The sequence below is a fragment of the Canis aureus genome, chromosome 1, assembly GCF_053574225.1.
Source record: "Canis aureus isolate CA01 chromosome 1, VMU_Caureus_v.1.0, whole genome shotgun sequence".
Taxonomy (NCBI): Eukaryota; Metazoa; Chordata; class Mammalia; order Carnivora; family Canidae; genus Canis; species Canis aureus.
This window is the reverse complement of record NC_135611.1, coordinates 89,656,626-89,672,843: the sequence shown is the minus strand read 5'-3', so window position 1 is coordinate 89,672,843 and position 16,218 is coordinate 89,656,626. Positions and strand designations below refer to the sequence as shown.

General features: G+C 40.6%; 1 protein-coding gene across 1 annotated transcript in view; it reads left to right on the top strand.

Moving 5' to 3' along the window:
• PGM5 (phosphoglucomutase 5) overlaps positions 1-16,218 on the top strand; it is a 189,447-nt gene that overhangs the window by 40,481 nt on the left and 132,748 nt on the right. The window lies entirely within an intron of this gene.

Sequence of the window (16,218 nt, the reverse complement as noted above, 5' to 3'; positions counted from 1 at the left end):
GTCATCATCCTTTAATAATATTTATGAAGAGCCCATCTGCACTTGGGAGTGTGCCGAGTGCTGTGCAAAAGAAGGCAAACACACGCAGACTTGAGCCCTTCTCGTTAGAGATATTTACAGCCTCACCCAATGCTAGCAGCATCCTTGAGTGCACTGCAAGGGATCCAGATCTGAAAAGTATGTTTTGACTACAAGGGAGGCCATGTGAGGCGCACCACCCATAAATGTGGTAGGGAAGGGAATCAATCCTTTTCTACCTTCTATGGGCTATTTGTGCCACCCCTGTTGTTCACTATTTACTTACTCAAGAATATTTATTAAGGGCCTTTTGTGTCCTAGACAGGGTCCCTTGCCCTGAGGGAACTTCAGTCTCATGGAGAAAACAAACAACAGGAAGTAAAAGGAAAAATATAAATACAAATTGTAGCACATGCTCATGGGAAATGAACTTGGCTCAGTAATAATTGGTGGGTATGGAGCATGCTGCTTAGATGGTATAGCCAGGCAAGGACTCCCCGAGGAGGTTATGGGTAGGATCAAAGATCAGAAACATTCAGCTGGACCTGGCTATGATGCTAGGATTAGAAATGACCCATGATACATGTGAAAATGCTTATTTTTCAGAATGTAGTCCATAGCTATTTGTTGCCAATCCCCAATCTGAAATATGGACTGTAGCTTTATCTTGAACATATTCAGCTGCTTGTTGGAATCCAGACAGTGTTAATCCTATAAGTATGCAAGTATCTACTGATCTACAATGACATTGGTTTTTACTGCATCCTTTGGATCTGTGCTCTTTTATCTCTAAGATCAGTCATGATGGATCAGAGTAGTGGGAGAGATAGTGATCTGAGCTAGTGTCTAATTACTCAGTCTCCCATACATTGTTTCTGCTACAGAATAATGGGAATTATTTTGCTTCAGCAGATAAATATATTCAAGTGCATCCTGTATTAAAATTAAAGGAAAAAATGGGGAGGGGGGGGCAAGCTCTTTATCATAGGAGTTATTCCCTGAAACTCTCCATAGCTGATTTAGTCAGAGTTAAGGCAGAAAAGGGATGGCACCCTCAAAAGAGATTTACTAAAGAGAACTTAATAATAGTAACTTAATACAAAATTATGGACAAAGTTAAGGAAAGCAAAACAATGAAGAGATGGAGAAGTACCCATGACTCAGAATAATAGAAAGTTGTTAGTTCCTCCAGGACTGAAGTGTCAAAGGGGGAGGGATTAAGTAACCATAAGCCTCTTATGAGATCTGGAGTTGTGGAAGGTGGGCTGTTGGACAGGAACTGAACCTGTCACGTAGGTATAATACCCCAACTTCTCTCTTTTTTCTCCCTCCTATCTCCTGCTGATGATTCCTCTTGATGAAACCCAACTGGAAGCAGGAGTGCAAATCTGTGATGTTTAGCCTCCACAGGAAGAGAGTAGGGCAAAGATCGCCATGGAATGAAATGGGTCTTCCAGTGGACAAATTTTTAAAAGATATTTCGAGGGTGAATATGATTAATTCAACTCTATGCCTCAGTTGAGGCATAGAAAGAGGGGAGAGGATGAGACTGGTATTTAAGCAAGTAGAGATTACTAAAATGACTGGCCAGTGTACTGGTTATGCTGGTTATTGTTGGTTTGCCCCTTCCACTGTATAGTCAAATATCCTACTGGTGTTTTAATTTTTCATATCTCATATTAGCAATGAATTTGAGCATTTCTTCAAATGCTTAAGAGATTTGGGGGGTATTTTTATTAATTGCCCATTCCTGTCCTTTGCTCATCTTTATATTTTGGGTTCCTCTTTTTTTATGGATTTATAGGAGATCATTACATATTGAGATATTAGACCCTTGTCAACTTTAAGCACTTCTAATTTTCACTTTTTTTCCTTCACAGAAAATTATACTACTGAGCTCTATACCCAGATTTGCTGTTAATAAACAGCTCTATGTGGACAACTCAAATTTCATATGTATCAATAGCAACTTTTCTGATTTTCCATGAAAATTGCTCTTGTTTTTTTTTATGGATACTATCTGTGTGAATCATCTATCACCCAAATTATACATCTTGGAATAATCCTAGACTTCTACTTCCTCCTTATTCCCAAGGTACCATTAGTCACTGAGTTCTGTCAGAACAGAGTTCTGTCAGAAAAGGTACTTAAATGTCTCCTGAACTATTCTTTCTTCTCCATACTTGCTTTTACTTTCCTAGTTCAGGTTCCCATAATCTTTTGCTTGAACTATTGCAATAGTTCAGTAGATGAACTGGTCTCCCTGCCTCCAGACCTCTTCTTCTACATTCATATTCTGGACCACCCCATGAAGAAAGCCATGCTTCTCCCTGCCTTGCTTAAAATCTGTTGTTAGCATCAAATGCCTGCCCAATGATATCTCATTTCTGGATTCTAAAGTGTGCATAATTTCCTGATTATGAATATTTTGCTCCTGCCTCCATTTTTTACTCTGCCTCCTAGGTATGTCCTGTTGCTTACAATCCCCCAAATTCAGTGGCCTCTTACACTGCTGGATCTTTGCACATGCTACTGTCTTTCCTTGAATCCATGTTTTTACATGTTCCCTTTGTTCCACCCCATCCTTCCTTATTTTTTAAGGCTTAAGTCAAGTATCACCTCCTTGATAAGTCCTCCTTTGGTGTTGTGTTCTTGCCACCCCGAAGCAGCGTATGGAACTTGTTCTTCATAGATCGCTTTATCACAAATGTCACAGGCATTGAAAACATATACTTGTCTGTTTCCTAATGTCCAATGAGCCCCCTGAGGGGCAACGTTTTTATCCAGTGCCTGGCACAGAATAGTTCTTAATAAACACTTCTTAAATGAATGGGATTTTTTTCCCTTGATACCTTTTGTTTGAAAGAAAAAAAAATAACTAGAACTCCACAGATCTAATCACAGAGTTCTCAAAGTTAAGGACTGAACTACCAACACATTTCTTTTGACTTTTGTACAACGTAAGCTTGTTGATGCTATCACCTGGTGGCATGAGGAAGTGTATCTGAATGATAAGGAGCAAATAAATGATGTATAATTACACAGAGGTCTTTGAGTATAATAAAACTGTGCCTGATTTATGGTTTTCATTTGCATCTAGGTAAATTTGTAGTGAGTCAGATTTTTAATAATGATACAGAGGTATTGATTACAACTTCATCAAGGTGAGATAAAAGGAAGCAATCAGGGATCCCTGGGTGGCGCAGCGGTTTAGCGCCTGCCTTTGGCCCAGGGCGCGATCCTGGAGACCCGGGATCGAATCCCACGTCGGGCTCCCGGTGCATGGAGCCTGCTTCTCCCTCTGCCTGTGTCTCTGCCTCTCTCTCTCTGTGACTATCATAAATAAATAAAAATTAAAAAAAAAAAAAAGGAAGCAATCACATAGTAGTTATTTCCTACTCAATAATTAAAAACTCACTACAGCCTGAACAAAAGCTCAGTATTATTTATTTATTTCTTGCCCTAGTGAGTAGGATGAGGAATGGATTTTTTTTCCCCTAGGAATTTAGAAGATGCCTAGTATTTACCCCCTGTATGGTTTTTGTGTTCACTTACTGGAAAGGAGGCAGACAATGATTCAAGCCCATTTTTGTGTTTCTAAGTGTTAATGCCTGATAAACACACAATAACATGTACAATTAGTAAAGGGCATTTATGAATTAAGTGGCTAAGGAGAAAGGAATAAATTGTTAACATTTTAAGACTAGAAGCTGCAAGAGCTTTGGAGATGTTGGATAAACTATCTTTTGTTCAGTTGTTCAGAGCCATCTTTAGTTTTTGCTGTTAGAGTTGGTCAGAAAAACAATTTTGGATAAGCATTAAGTGACCTGAGTTCCAAAATATATAGTCATCATTACCCTCCCTTGTGAACTGGAAGACAAGCCATATTTAGAAGTCGGCTCTCTCTTGCCTGCTACATTTGCAAGGACTCTTTGCCATTCTTTGGCATCATCTCTAGAAAGGCATGGTCATTGCCAAGGGTGTCCAGCATCTTATCCTCAGCCCTTCCACTTCTTGGCCCTCTTTGGCCTTTGGCTAGTCACTTTGACCACTGGTGGACCCATCCAGTACTGAAAGAAGCCCCTTAACCACCACCCTGGGTATTTGGGGATTAAAGACCATTTTAAGCAGGGATTTCAATTCCATCTGGTCTGGAGCATGTAACTAAGTGGCATGCAGTTGCTTTGCAATGGGAACATTGACTTCATGGCCTGCCTTTATTTATAATCTCAGTTTTGGTTTTGGAGGGCTTGTGTGGTTAAATAACCTCCTTCCATTTTTCTCCTTTGTGACTTAAAATATTAATATGATTTTAAAATCAGTCCCATTCATTTCTTTTTTAAAAAAATATTTATTTATTTATTTTGAAATAAAGCATGAGCCGGGGGAGGGGCAAAGGAAGAAGGAGAGAGAAGACTCAAGCAGACTCCCTGCTGAGTGTGGAGTCTAACACAGAGCTCAGTCCCAGAATCCTGCGATCATGACCTGAGCCGAAATCAGGAGTCAAATGCTTAACGACTGAGACACCCAAGTGCCTCTTGTCCCATTCATTTCTACAGAGAGGCATGAGGTGACTCTATATCTTAATTATGGTGGTAGTTATACATACATCATTAAACACTATGTATATGTCGAGACTCTTGGATCTGTACAATTGATAAATTTTATTTTATGTAAATTATACCTGATAAAATTGATAAAAATAATCAAACCCTATTTATTTAAAAAAACAAAACAAAGCACCTCTCTTGGGTCTTTACTTACCATTGGGGTCAGAAATCAACTCTTGCTCTCAGCATTGAGGCTGGCATTTCATAGATTGGCCAGATTCAGGTGACTCAAGTGGCCTTTGGAATCTCTGCCCATTGCTCTTTTCTCTGGCAAGCCAGAATGTCAATATACTACCCGCAATTGTTGTCTGCTTTGGAAAAGACTCAACTTATATTTGGAGTTGGAGGTTCTTAGATTTCAAGGTCATTGGTCAAATTTATTGACATAAAAGATATAAGAAAGATAGGATAGCCCACCATAATTCTGAGCCATATGCTTTGCCAAGCTGTCAGAGAGGTTTGGCACTTAACAATGATTTTAAATGAAGGGGCATAATGATCAATTGTCCTAGACCTGAAGATTCTGTTGAAGGAAAAAGCTGTGTACTTTTTTATGTGCTTTATATTTTGAAATAGATTTTGAGCTCTAACCAAAAAAGCCAAAAAGTTTTAAAATGGATTTTAAACCCCAACCTCATAGGGTAGTGTTAAGCTGGCCCTGTTGGAATACTGCTTACATGGATTGTTAAATATCACCAATTTTACTTTACCCATTGAGCTAAAGGAACAATAGTATCTAAGAAAGATGCACAGGGTGAATCAAGAAGCTACTCAAAAGTTTTGCCAGCTCAGCATAGAGTAAAAGGATAAATGCATTTTTATTTACAATGTAATTTATTAAAATATCTTGTTCAATTTTTGCCAAATCCTCAGAAGTATTTGTCAGGTGCTATTATTGACATTTTATTTTTGAGGGAGGTATCACATTGAAAGGTTAAGCAATTTGCCCAAGGTCACCCATCAAGAAAGAAGCAGTGAATACTGGTACCAGATTGTCTAATTCTAAATCTAATCATTTTTTACTAATCCTAATTGTTGAGAACAGGAAGGTGTTCTGATTGTATCTTTAAAAAAAATAGATTTTATTTATTTATTCATGAGAGACCCACATAGAGAGGCAGAGACATAAGCAGAGGGAGAAGCAGGCTCCCTGCAGGGAGCCCAGTGCGGGACTCGATCCCAGGACCCCAGGATCACAATCTGAGCTGAAGGCAGATGCTCAACTGCTGAGTCACCCAGGTGCCCCATTCTGATTGTATCTTGAGTGAAAATCATTTGTGCAGGTTGGGGTGTGTGTGAGAGAATCTTTGTTGCTCAAAAAGTGGTAGATGACATCAGATAAGCATAATTAATGTCAACCCCAAGTTGTCTCTTGATTTTAACCTTGAACATCACTACTGTTTAGGAAAGCTCTGGAAGAAGCAGTCCCTGGCTTTAACTTAAGACTTCCAGGAAAATGTTGACTGGCATTCAAAGTAAGGTTTGAATTTTATAGCCTCAGGATCTGCTTGAAGTAGTAAGATCAGCAGTGGCTACATGAAAAAACATTTATCAGGTTTCAACAGCTTTCCTCTATCACATTCTCGATAAAGTGGGTTAAGCAGATAACAATTCTCTAAGAGTTTTTGATCTCAGACAGAAAACACCGATGACCAGAGACATAAAATATACCAACTAGGTAAAATGGGTTCTTTTAGTAAATAATGTGTCAGGGGTTGGGTATATGATGTCAGTGCTTAGAAGAAAAAACAAGACAAGAAATCTTGTCAGCCCCTGTGTGCCCTATACAGGTGAGGGTGGAATCTAGATCTGAGTATCTGTTCATCTTGCCTCTGATCAGGTTTCTGCATGAGGTTTAAAGTTGTCATTTGGAATTCGAAATTCTCTTAGAGTTCTCAGTTGCATCAGTGGTTTTATATTCTAGCATGCAGGAAAACTCTTTGGTGAGCTGTTGCTTGTGTTTAAGAATGCAAGATCTCTATCCAGGACTCACAGAGAGATTCTATCAGTCAGGATCTTTGTGCTGCAAATGAGAGAAAACTAGCTGAAGTAGGGCCTAAATAATAAAGGGAATGTGTTGGCCCACATAAGTAGAGGTGGCCACAGGTGAACCTCTCTCCAGCAGCTCAAATGATACCTCCACTTGACCTGGATATCGCTGTTAACTGTCAGAGAGAGAAGGTATCACTCTCATCCTCAGGCTCCCTGCCTCTGGCTCTCCAGGCTTTCCCTATTGGGGAGCAAATACCTGCAGGATTCTAGACTTCTCACTCTTATACAATCTTGTCTATGAGGAGAAGGATTTCCTTCTTTCCTCTCCCCTCCTCTCTCTCCCACTCTCTCTATTTCTTTTTCTTTCTTTGTTTCTTTTCTTTCCTGTCCAGGAGACAAAGCTTTTTGAGAAAGAAACAACCAAAAACATCTCCTGGAGTCTTGACTTTGTTTGGGATTTGTACTACCTCTGACCCATTGACTCACCAGCCCATGACTGGTAGGATAGGCTGACGGTCTTAAGCCCCTTCCTCCTTATCAGGTGGAGCTGGGAGGACCGTCATTCTTTCCCAAACCAAATGACCAAGAATGGATGTAGTTGTTCTCAAAAGCAGGATGTTTCTTTTCTCCTTCCAAAAGGGGGTAGTAACTGCAGCCATTTGGGACCCCATTCATGATACAGAATGATGGAAGCTAGGTGAGGGCATTGGGGTACAGTTCTGGAAGGAGAACTCAGGACCCAGCTAAGAACTCAAGGTGCCCTTCTTGTTATCCCTCATGCCCCTGCCAATCCCCTGCCAGTAACTGACAATGGTATTGGAATTAGAACGGCAGTGCTTGCCTATGATCCTTGTATAATATACTCATGGATTCATCTGCCCTTCTCTCCCATCCATCCTCCCTCCCTCCCTCCCTCCCTTCCTCCTTCCTTCCTTCTTTCCTTCCTTCCTTCCTTCCTCCTTCTCTCTCCTCTTCTTCTCTCCCTCTTCCTCCCTTCTTTTCTCCATTTCTTTTGACCTCTCCCTCTTTCTTTTCTTTCTGACTTCCTCTCTTCTTCCTTATCTTTTCTTCCTCCAGCCCCTCCCTTTCTCTTCACCTGCCTTCTATTTTGCCATTTTTCAAACAACATTTTTTTAGTACCGGCTGTATGCCAGGCACACTGCTGGGTTCTGGATATAACTAATGGAGTTCACCTTCTCTTCTGCCTCCATTCTTTTTCTGTCAAACTTCATTGTCAACAAAATTTATAAAAATTCTCCGTGTAAAGTATTCTGCTGGATTTAGAGAAATTCATGACTTTAATCTGATGTTATGGTAGATTTGGAGAGTCTTTAAATAATTGATGATGACATATCCTGCAGATTGCCTTACATAGACTCTACTACCTATATTTTGGAGTAGGAAGGAGAGAGAGAACATAAGTTAAGGAGTGCAAACATGTATGCCTGCCAGCATACTTAAATGAGCTCATGCACAAAATGGAACATGGTACTTTCTGACTTTGATTGGCCTCTATGTTCAGACTTATCCAACTTTGAATTCTGACTCCTTTACTCTGGCTGTGACCTTGGGCTGGTTCCCTGATCAGGGTCTCATCACTAAATGAGAATATAAGAACATCTCTCTTATTAAGGATTAAATGAGATAATATATGGGTAGTGCTTAGAGCAGTGCCAGTCTACAGTAGGAGCTCAATGAATGTTAGCTATTATTAACACAATGGTGGAGTTTTATAGATAACAAACTCAAGAATGAACAGTGGATTCTAATGATCAGTCTCCAGTTCTTCTACTAAGAGGGTAGGACTTAATCAGTGGCTACACTTAGATCCTATCTGACTCATCAAGTAACAGTGATTAGGTGGTGCTCCTTGTTGTGGGTACCTCACATTTCCCAGTACAACAAAGCTTTTAGAAGACTGCTCTATGAGCTTTAAGTATGTGTATTTGGTGTTTTTCAGAATATTTTCTAAGTAATGGTTGTTAATTTTCTTTTTCTAAAAAAGATTTTAAGTAATCTCTGCACCCAACATGGGGCTTGAATTTATAATCCTGAAATCAACAGTCTCATGCTCCACCAACTGAGCCAGCAGGTGCCCCTAATGATTGTTAACTTTCTTTAGGTCTTTCTTATGTGTATATGGAAACTTTTAAGTAGGTATCCAGGATTAGACCCATTGCTTTTGATTTTTTGCCTTTGTATTAGCATCCTTTATTTCCTCTTTGATTTCTTCACTGACCCACTGGCTGTTTAGTAGCATGCTGTTTAGCCTCCATTTGTTTGTATTTTTCCAGTTTTTTCTTATGATTGATTTCTAGTTTCATATCATTGTGGTCTTATTTTCTTTAAAGATTTATTTATTTATTTATTCATGAGAGACAGAGAGAGAGAGAGAGAGAGAGAGAGAGAGGCAGAGACACAGGCAGAGAGAGAAGCAGGCTCCACGCAGGGAGCCCGATGCGGGACTCGATCCTGGGTCTCCAGGATCAGGCCCTGGGCCAAAGGCAGGCGCTAAACTGCTGAGCCACCGGGGCTGCCCAACATTGTGGTCTTAAAAGATGAAATACCATTATGATTTCAGTTTTCTTAAACTTATTGAAATTTGTTTTGTGGCTTATCATGTGATCTATCCTGGAGAATTTTCCATGTGCACTTGAAAAAAATGTGTGTGTTCTGTTGTTTTTGGATGGAATATTCTGCATATATATATATATATATATATATATATATGTCCATCTGGTCTAATGTGTTATTCAAAGATATGGTTTTGTTATTGATTTTCTGCATAGATCTATCTATTGTTGTAAATAAGGTGTTAAGGTCTCCTAATATTATTGTCTTACTCTCAATTTCTCCCTCTGTGTCTGTTGATATTTGCTTTATGTATTTATTTAGGTGGCCTAATGTTGAGTGCATAGGTATTTACAATTGTTATATACTCTTGTTGGATTGACTCTTTTATCATAATGCAGTGCCCTTCTTTGTCTCTTCTGACAGTCTTTATTTTATTTTATTTTATTTTATTTTATTTTATTTTATTTTATTTTATTTTATTTTATTTTATTTTATTTTTTAAAGATTTTATTTATTTATTAATGAGAGACACAGAGAGAAAGAGAGGCAGAGACACAGGCAGAGGGAAGCAGGCTCCATGCAGGGAGCCTGACTTGGGACTCGATCCCAGGTCGCCAGGATCATGCCCTGGGCTGAAGGCGGCGTTAAACTGCTGAGCCACCCAGGCTGCCCCAGTCTTTATTTTATTTTATTTTATTTTATTTTATTTTTTTTATTTTTAAAATATTTTATTTATTTATTCATAGACACAGAGAGAGAGAGGCAGAGACACAGGCAGAGGGAGAAGCAGGCTCCACATAGGGAACCTGATGTGGGACTTGATCCCAGGTCTCCAGGATCACACCCCAGGCCGCAGGCGGCGCCAAACCGCTGCGCCACCAGGGCTGCCCCCCAGTCTTTATTTTAAAGTCAATATTGTCTGATGTAAATATTGCAGCTGTGGCCTTTGTCCACTTCTTTTGGCATGGAATATCCTTTTTCCATCCTTTCACTTTCAGTTTGTGTGTGTTTTCAGGTCTAAAGTGAGTCTCTTATAGGCAGCTTATTAAGATCCTTTAAAGCTGTTACAAATTGGAAGATCTTTGTTCACGCTCTCAAGTGCTTCTCTAGAATACATATTGGACCCTAGAAGCCTTCTTTCTTTTTTTTTTTTTTTTTTTAAGATTTTATTTATTTATTCATCAGAGACAGAGAGAGAGAGGAAGAGAGAGAGAGAGAGAGAGGCAGAGACACAGGCAGAGAGAAGCAGGCTCCATGCAGGGAGCCCGATGTGGGACTCGATCCTGGGACTCCAGGATCATGCCCTGGGCTGAAGGCAGGTGCTAAACCGCTAAGCCACCCAGGGATCCCCAGAAGCCTTATTTCTTTAGAAAAATTGTCCTTTTGGGAAAACATAGAGTTTCTTTTTCTTCTTTGAAAACACACCTGTGACTCTCTGTATCCTGGCCCAAACCATTAAATCCCCATACACAGCTCAAGTTTTTTTCTCTGCCACTAATTCTGATGATAGGATTTTGACTTTGCATTGTATACACATCCCATTAAAGCATATAATGTGATTTCTGTGCATATTGTAAGTGCTTGTCCATTCCATAATCTATTCAGTAGTTCAGCCAAAAGCTAAAAAGGTAAAATAAAAAAAGCCACCATTACCAAATGAATTGTCCTGTGATATACCCATGCATGGGGATGAGAGGACAGAAGAGAGATTCACAAAAAATGGCTATTTTAAAATTAATGTAACATCAGCCATTTCCTTTTCAAATAGTATTCAATCCTGATTTACTGTTGTCATGGTCTTTTCAAGCTTTTATAGTGACTTTTTAAAAAGTCATAAGCTCTAGGACTTCTGGGTGGCTCAGTTGGTTAAGCATCTGACTTCAGCTCAGGTAATGATCCCAGAGTTTGGGGTCAAGTCCTGAGCCCCGAGTTGGGCTCCCTGCTCAGTGGGGAGGCTGCTTCTCCCTCTCTCTCTGCCCTCTCCTCTCCCTGGCTCATGCTCTCTCTCCAATGCATGCTTTCACTCTTTCTCTTGCAAATAAATAGGTAAAATCATTTTTAAAAAATCATTAACTCCTCTGTAGTCCCTTTATTTGCAAAGCCACTAATTTCTCTGGTATCTAGGGAGAGACTTAGGAGGAGGAAGGGCAGATATTCTTCCCCAAATGAGGTTTGTTTACCTGAATTTTACCAAAGCTGATAGCTGCCAGGAGAAATTTTAGAATGAGAGTTGATTTGGACAAGGTCATTGGATTTGTAGAGGAAACTTCCATCTGAGGACCACTTTCAGAGGCAGACTGGGTTGTGGCTCTGGGTCAGCTTGACATTGAGCCAGGGTGTGGCTGACTAGAGAGAGATAGCTCATGGAAGAAAAAGAACAAAAAAGGAAATGTAAATGTCTGAGGGTCTGGTACATCTGACTTTACCCATGAGTCTTGTTACTTTTCAAAGCCTGGCTTGCCCCATCTAGAAAGGAAATGGTCAGGGCTGGGATAGTGGCTCATCCCCACAGAGCTTTCAGGGGCCCACATTCCTCCTAGGTCATTGTTGTGCCTCCTTTGGGGATAGCCCTTGCCTTCATGTTTTAGGATAGTAAGAGCTCCAGCCACCGTGTTTACATGTTAGGCAGCTACTGGAGCAAAGGATATAGAAGAAGGGTAAAGAGAAGAGCAAAGATAGATATACCCTCTATCTTTGAAAGAGGTTCATGAAGCAGACACCTGATACTTTTGCTTATATCCTACTGGCCAGAACTTAAATTATATGCCTAACTGCAAGACAAAACTGCAAAAAAGGGAGTCTTTTATTTATGTGCCTTTTTGAGGTAAAAAAAATCTTTTCTGTGAAGCTGTCCAGTACAATACTCAAGTTCACCTTCACTGATGATGAGTAATGAAGTCATGGTTCTGTTAATGAGGAAATCAGTGTGAATGACTTCGAGTGGGCAACTGTCAGTACCTGCTAATTCATTTAAATTATTGCCCACCATTTTTTAAAAATTTTTATTTATTCATGATAGTCACACAGAGAGAGAGAGAGAGAGAGGCAGAGACACAGGCAGAGGGAGAAGCAGGCTCCATGCAGGGAGCCCGATGTGGGACTTGATCCCGGGTCTCCAGGATCGTGCCCTGGGCCAAAGGCAGGCGCCAAACCGCTGCGCCACCCAGGGTTCCCTAAATTATTGCCCACCATTAAAGAACATTCTAGAATTATGGATGTTTCCCTGAAGATGCCATTGTCTTTGACGTCAGTGAGTTTTTCTCTTACTCATCAACAAACATTTATGGAATACAGTTCATGCTTACCCTCAAAAAAATTTTATGGTTTAGTGAGAAAGACCAATATCCTGAGCTACACTTATGATACAGTGTGAGGAATGCAGTAATAGGGGCCATGAAGGTGCTGAGAGGGAAGCATTTACATTGATCTGGATTGGGATCAGGACTTGTGGCTTTAATAGAATTTTTATTTCTTTTGGGTTATAAGTGTTGCTCATGGGAAGCCTTTGAATGAGCTCCTTGAGAACAGGGGCACCTTTTATTCTTTACCTCTGTTGTTGTTATTTTTTTAAAAAAGATTTTATTTATTTATTCATGAGAGACACAGAGAGAGAGAGAGGCAGAGACACAGGAAGAGGGAGAAGCAGGCCCCATGCAGGGAGTCCAACGTGGGACTCTATCCCAGGTCTCCAGGATCAGGCCCTGGGCCAAAGGCGGTGCTAAGCCACTGAGCCACCCAGGCTGCCCATACCTCTGTTGTTTTAAACTGAATATAATGCTTAATCACAGTGGTTCAGTGTGGTAAGGAGGATGAGTCAGGTCAGGAAAAGAGAAAACATTCTGGAAAAACTACCCATTGTGTGCAAGAAAGTGCTCCAGTGTGGTGGAAAAGACCGTGAGTTTTGGATTCACAAAGACCTGAGTTCAAGTGTGAGATCTGCTGTTATGTAGCTGTGCAAATGTAGGGAAGTTATCTAACCTCTCTGTGTCTGTTTTCTCATCTGTTAAATGAAAATTAGAGTTCTTAACCTCATCAGGTTGTCATGCAACTGGTCAAGCGATCAGCACAGAATAAGCATTCAATGGATATTAGCTATTTTATAGTCTACCTAATTTTCCCCTCCCTTTTCTCAATCTTCAAATTTTAAAAAATATTTTATTTGAGAGAGAGAGAGAGCTGGGTGGGGGGGGGGTGTAGCAGAGGGAGAGGCACAAGCAGGCTTCTCACTGAGTATGGAGCCCAGTGCAGGGTTTGATCCCAGGACCCTGAGAGGGTGACCTAAGCCAAAACCAAAAGTTGGACACTTAACAGACTGAGCCACCCAGGCGCCCCTAAACTTCAATTTTATGAAGTTGTTTGTTGAAGAAAGTGCTTTCTCTAAGTCACAGAGTCTCTGGCAACTCAAAGTGAACCTCACACAGATGATACTTCATGGTGTCTTGGTTGAGAATCTTAGAGTTAACAGACATTTATAGTCTGATTCTGACGAATCTCACATGTTAGTATTTCCTACATTCCGTTTACTCTGTGTTCTCTACTTCCTAAAATAGGAAAGGGTGCACTGTTGAAGCGTTGCCAAATTTTCTTTACAAGTGGCTGGCTGGGTTTTCCTTAATTGATGAGTCACCCTGTGTTGATGGGACCCGCATACATGGGAACTTCTAGGTCTTCTCAGGGCTCGCATTCTGGAGTCTCCCTTCAACAAGTGATGTGAGGTATCCTGACAGTCATAGCAGCCGCATGTCAGAGGTGATATTTCCTCTAATTGGCTTGAGGGACCATTTTCTTAATAGTTTCTTCCTTTTATAAAACTATATGCCATGTTCCATTTATGAGAAGAACACAATATTCCAGAGCACGTGAAGTTATTTTGGGATAACTGACCTAACAAATGGAACTGTGAGGTTAGGGAGAAATCCAGTCTCATGGAGGCCCCTGGTCTTATGTGTGGCTTGAAGAGATTGAGGATGCTGATGTGTTCTTTGGGGAGAGATTCAGACAGGAAACATCTGCTTTAATTTGCTCCAACATCAACACGATCGATGTGGTAGGAAGCCTGTTGTTACTGTGTGGGTTCCATTTCTCCAGCCAGAGCTGTGCCTGAGATCAGGGCTGTTTGGACAGGCAACACAATATGGTCCCATTTGTCAAAATATGGACATAACAGGCAGCATTATTTGAGAGTATCCTGGGACTATTTCTCTATATAGAGGGAATTATTTTCCTTCCAAACCTGTCTCTCTATCTCTTTTCCTTTATGTTTTCTCTCTCTTGCCACATTTCCATTCTGGATTTCAATTATGAGTGAACACTTCTCAACCTTAACTCTATCACTGCATCCTCTCCCATGAGTGAGAATAGCTTCCTGTGGAGGATGATTCTCCCCACGGGTATCAGAATATCTGGGAAACAAGTGTGCAAACATGCAGATTCTCACACACTCACACTCACAAAACCTTAGAGATTGTCATCTAATCCTGAAGGTCTATCTTCCTCCTCTCCCTACCTCCAGAGTCACTACCTAGAATTAATGAAAGATTCTGTTACATTAGCATTATAGAATTGGTTTGTAGAGAAACCTGCCTCATTTTTCTTTTCTTTCTTTCATTTTTTAGATTTATTTTACTTATTTGAGAGAGTGCATGCACGTGTGGGGAGGGGCAGAGGGAGAGAGAATCTCTAGCAGACTCCCTGCTGAGCATGGAGCCTGACTCTGACTCCAGAGCTCGGGGCTCAACCCCATGACCCCAAGATCATGACCTGAGCTGAAATCAAGAGTCAGATGCTTAACTGACTGGACCACCTAGGTGCCCCTCATTTTTCATTTTTTGAAAGAGTAAAGGTGGTACCTGACACCTAAAATTTGCCTCTGGAGAATTCAGGGAATTCAAAGTACACTTCTTGTATCAGTGCAGCTGTAATACTAATACTCAAAAAATTATTGCACTGGTAATAAGATGTGGAGTGTGGATTCATAGAGCTGAGCCCACATTTTCTCCATGATTATTTTTTAAATTCTACTGCCATAAAGTCCTAGGCATTGTGAACAACTAATAAAGGAACATTAGTGTTGATAATCTTTGTAACAACAACAACAACGACAACAACAATAACAACAAAGCCTCAGTTACATTCAGATATAATCAAGGTCCTTTTATACCCATTCTGGTGTTGATTAATCAAAGATATTGCTAGAGCCCACTCACACCACCAGTTGTAATAAATCCAGGAGCTTCCAAGTTCTTTTTTGTTGACTCTGGCAGTGGGCCCAAATGAAGGTCAATGAAAAGATCTGTGGTTGGTTACTTTCTCTTCTATCTCTCTCCTATTTTCTACCTGATGATCTGATGGTATATGTATTCCAGATGTTGGTCCCATCCCATGTGGACAGATTCACTTCCTTTCTCTTTCCAGCATCTTATTCCCTGGCCAGGCCGGTGTCTGCACTGCTCTGTGTCAGGTACTCTGTATAGCATGGAGGGGAAGTCCCCAAGGAAATGATAAGACACATTCTCTGCCTTAAAGAATCGCAAAGCCTGAGAGGAGATACAGATGACTAAACTAATAATCATGGAAATGAGCGGTACAAGGCACATTGATGACACAAAGAAGTGATGAATCAAGTTTGCTTGAGACTGGAGGATGCTGGGAAGAGGTCTTCAGAGAGGCAGAGGTGCTTGGAGAGTGTTTTGAAGGTTGAATAGAAGGTTTGGAGAACAGGAGTTTGTCTGGTGGACAGGAAGGAAGGAGAATTGGAAGGACATTCCAGACAGTGGACAGCAATCAGTAAAAGGGTGTGAGGCATAAATAATCAAGACACATGAGGAGACTGATAAGCACGATGTTTCTGGAGCATTTGTTGCAGGACTCAGGGAGGTATGCAGAAATAAACCAATGGTAAAGAATAATGCTGGAAATGTAGCCAAAGGTCGGGATAAGGAAAGGCCACTATCTTGTGTGCTGGGGCCTCATTCTGTAGTGGAGAAACAGTTCTCTGGACCTTCTTATGTTCCTTATGAAGTCT